This window comes from Papaver somniferum, chromosome 10 (genome assembly GCF_003573695.1).
Source record: "Papaver somniferum cultivar HN1 chromosome 10, ASM357369v1, whole genome shotgun sequence".
NCBI classification, from domain to species: domain Eukaryota; kingdom Viridiplantae; phylum Streptophyta; class Magnoliopsida; order Ranunculales; family Papaveraceae; genus Papaver; species Papaver somniferum.
The window spans coordinates 164,659,708-164,664,363 of record NC_039367.1 but is presented as its reverse complement, the minus strand read 5'-3'; positions in this window follow the sequence as shown (position 1 = coordinate 164,664,363).

Sequence of the window (4,656 nt, the reverse complement as noted above, 5' to 3'; positions counted from 1 at the left end):
ACATTGCTTCTTTCATTATCAGATTTCCATAATCCCTTGATTGTTTCAATTCATGGATCCTAAAAATATTCCGTCTCCAACACTATCTAAAACTTTTGAGGATTTTCAAGCGGAATTCAAGAAGAAGGGTCTAACCCGAACTCCGGCAGTCGATTCTTCAGGTGTTCCCCCTGTTACTACAACCAAGTTCATGGAACTGAATTACAAATGGATTCAATCTGAAACTTGGACTCCCAACAGAATGATCATTACAGCAGGCCAATCGCGAGATGGTCTTACTTTCCCCTTGTATGATGCAAAGAACCCTCTTTTCTACGAAATATTAGTCAAACTCCGACGAGGTATTTATCAGCTAAGTGGGAATGCGATTCGTATTGCGAATGAGTTCGTCAGGCGTTCGAATAACATTCCCTCTCAAATTCCTCTGCTTGCAAAGGAATTCGATCCTAAATATTATAATATTGACTCCTCCGTGTTGAATTACACCGACAAAACCCTGTCTACGAGGAAGTACCATGAGTGGGGTGTTAAGCTCACACGGAAGTCTATGGATGACCCCTCTAAAGCCATTCTCCAAGATGTTGAGCCCTTTGGTAATGCAAGGAATGACCGTCTTCGTTTCTCTAATGGCGAAGATTGGATGATGTTCCCTTTGATTGCTGAGGGTGCTGTGATCTGGGGTTTTGATGAAAAAAGCAGAGCTCGTACTGGTCCTCTTTTGGAGCACATTCACCTTGCAGTTTACGAGCCTGGGATGCTCCTAAAAAACGGGGGTATAACAACCACACCCAATATTTCGATTAGCAATCTGTATGGACTAACTCTAATATACTTTCTAGAGAAACAACTAGACAGTCAGACTCAATCTAGAGAAAAGTATATTGAGAAGTTAATATCTCTCTCACTTGATTTGGTCGTTACTCAAGCAAATAGAAATCTGCGAGTCTTTATCAAATACAAGGATAATAACTTGGATGGTATCAAAGACCAATATCCAAGTGTCAATCAATTTAAATCAACAATCAAAGTTTGGATATTCTAATTGATTGATATTAACGCACAACCTGTGATATTTCAATTATATAACGAAATATAATGTGGAATAGAAATAACACAGACACCATAAATTTTGTTAACGAGGAAACCGCAAATGCAGAAAAACCCCGGGACCTAGTCCAGATTGAACACCACATTGTATTAAGCCGCTACAGACACTAGCCTACTACAAACTAACTTCGGTCTGGATTGTAGTTGAACCTTAATCAATCCCACACTTATTCAAGGTACAATTGCGCTCCTTACGTCTCTGATCTCAGTAGGATACTACGCACTTGATTCCCTTAGCTGATCTCACCCACAACCAAGAGTTGATACGACCCAAAGTCGAAGACTTTAATAAATAAATTTGTATCACACAAAAAAGTCTATGATAGGTAAATCTGTCTCCCACAGATAAACCTATGAGTTTTGTTCCGTCTTTTGATAAATCAAGGTGAACAGGAACTAATTGATAATCCGGACTTATATTCCCAAAGAAAAACCTAGTATTATCAATCACCTCACAACAATCTTAATCGTATGGTAGCGAAACAAGATGTCTGTGATCTCTTTTTATCTTGCCCTATTGGAGATATAATCTCAAGTCAATTATTCAGTTGAACTCGTACGATAGAAAATGGCAAGATTAGATCGCTCAACTACAAGAGAAGTAGTTTCGTTTGGCTTCACAATCCCAATGAAGTCTTTCAGTCGTTAACCTATAGGGTCTCGAGAAGAAACCTAAGGTTAAAGGAGAATCGACTCTAGCAAACCAACTAGTATCACACAGGAGGTGGTGGGATTAGTGTTTCCAGTTGCTAGATGTTTCCTTTATAGAGTTTTCAATTCAGTGTTTGCAATACAAGTTACCTTGGTAACAAAGCATTCAATATTCACCATTAGATGAAAAACCTGATTTCTCCAAGCTAATATCTTTCAACCGTTAGATCGAAATTTAGTTTGTCATACACAAGTGAAATGTGTTTCATTTAGGTTTGAGTAATCGTACCTAAACGTGTACACTTGGTTGGTTCACAAATAGTTAACCGAGGTTAACCATATGAGTACTTTCATATCAAACATATTCATCTTTCTCATAACTAGTTAAAATGACTCATAAGAACTAGTTGATAGAGTTGTTCAATTGCTTAGGTCTTTATTCATAGACACAATTGAAACAAAATCGGTTTGATTCACTTGAATCAATTCATGAACAATATATCCATGGTTTGCAAATATTGCATTCCTTATTGATTTATTGTTTTAAGTTCATGAACTTCCGATTTGAGAAATAACTAGCTTGGTTACGCGTACGGGTAAGTGTACCTTAGCTACCGGGTTTGAGTTTGGAAACTCAGCAGAAACTTTCGGTTCCAAAACTTCCGTGAGTACGCGTACCTAAAGTGACTGGTTTTCCAGTTTGTAAACTACAAACTCCAGCAGAAGTTTTCGATCAGAAAACTTCCGCCAGTACGCGTACCCAACCTGTCTCCTTTACCAATATCGCATGCACAAGTGCACACAATTGGTTTACGACACATGGACATATACACTAATGTGAGAACGCACTATATATGCTTATATCCATAGTTGGTTACATAATCTCAACTCTACATTTCAATCATTGAAACATTCTTTTATAATGTTAACAATCGTTATCCACGACTATCGTCATCAAATCTATTTTCAAGATTGAAACATTATCATGACATTCATCACGGATAAAGATGAAAAGTGGTTAAAGTGAAAGCTTACCAACACGTATTTTGAGAAAAAGATAGGCGAGTAAACTCGGCTCGAAATAACAAATGTGTATGTACGACTTTGTCTCAAGAGTAGGAGATAGAGAGATAAACTTTTGAGTGATAGATAAGTTCAAGTCTCCACATACCTTTTAGTCGGATGAAGTTCCACTAGTTCCTCAAGTAGTTCTTTGTCTTCGTAAGATAATCGCCATGGAGTCTGGAGCTCAACGACACTAATCTGTCATAAATCGAGACTTAGCTATAAGTAGTCTAGAAATCAAGACATATATTTTTGACACCTAAACTTGACAAACATGCTTGAGATAACAACGCATGTGAGTTCGACCGAGCAGTGCTCTAACAGCTCCAATGGTCCGAAAATCCTGACGGGGTATGCTTTGCTCTCTTCTTAACTTACTCTCCTTTTATCTGTGGCGTTTTTAAATTTTATCCTTCTTGTTGTAGTATCAATTTCCTACTCCTGGTCTATTAAAGGATCGCTCGAAGAAGAAATCCTCTACTGACTCTCCTGCCGCCGAGCAGGTATCACTCAGCTGTCTTACTTCGCCTTTCCCATCCCCTTTTCAATTTCTGAAAGTTTACTTCGCAGGAAGATGAACATGTGGGTCCTCAAGATGTTGTAGGGTCCTCCAAGGGTCAGAGGAAGCGTGAGATTCCTTCTCCTGTTGAAAAAGTACTCCACCCTCTTTATTTCGTGATTTGCATTCTTCGTCATTTTCTAACTTCGCATACTAAAGGATGTTACTCCTATCTCTCAATCTTCCAAAGACCCTCCCAAGCATCAATGTAGGGTCTTGAACATAACTTCTTTGACCGAAGTCAAGGGTTCGAAGGCGGCTGCAAATCAATCTTCTCCACCTCCTCCTCCTAGGCATCAACCAGTGGATCCTCCTCGCAAAGTTATCCCTCCTCAATCATCCTGAGGTTCAAGCACTTTTTATTCCATTCCTACTACTGTTGTCATAGATGATTCGCCAGACAAGTCATCCAAAGACACGTTAAAGAAGAACAAGGAGAAAAAGATGGTCTACGAGGTGGAGGATCCCTCTTATGTACCTGGCATGGATTTTTTGAGGAAAAGCTTCATCTCTACTCGCGGAAACCCTTCTATAAGATCTCCTGATGTTGAGTCTTAGGCCTCCATTAGCTCGGATACTTTCTTGGCTGAGGATCAATCTTTCTCTTCAGCAGCACGCGACCATAATGTGACTGGTGAGTTTTTGAATAACTTTCCTTTTCGTACTTCATGAATTTTCTTTTAGTTTACTTATGATAAATCTTCTTATCTCGCAGGAGTTCAATCGTCACATGGCTCAACTTATAGAGACAAGAGTGTCCCGCGAAAAATTGGAAAATTCTGGTATTCGCATCCGTGAACTTGAAGGGTTACTCGTTGAAGAAAAGAACTACTCGTCTAAGCAAGAAAATAAAGAAGATGAGCTTCGCAGTAAGTCCTTTTCCCTTGTGTGTTTAATTCTTGCCTTAGATCTATTTTTATTGTATTCAGTTTTACTTCTCGCCAAGCTCGATGTATGAAACGTCAAATGGCTGCTTCTGAGGCGTCAGATTTGCTTGAAGATACTCGCTTGGAAAATTTGAACCTTACATCTCAAATTAACAGCTATGTGACTGAAAATGAGATTTTAAGTGAAAAGGTCGAGACTTTATTTCTTCAGTTAGATCACTTGACTACCGAGTCTATGAACAACGAGGAGTTGAATCTCCATCTTCATAAGGAAAATGAGGGTTTGAGGATTGAGATCCAACGAATTACCAATCTGCTTACTACTTCTTACTATTCCCATGAATAGTAGCCCTGTGATATTGCCGTCTTTTTTTGGTCACTCAGCTC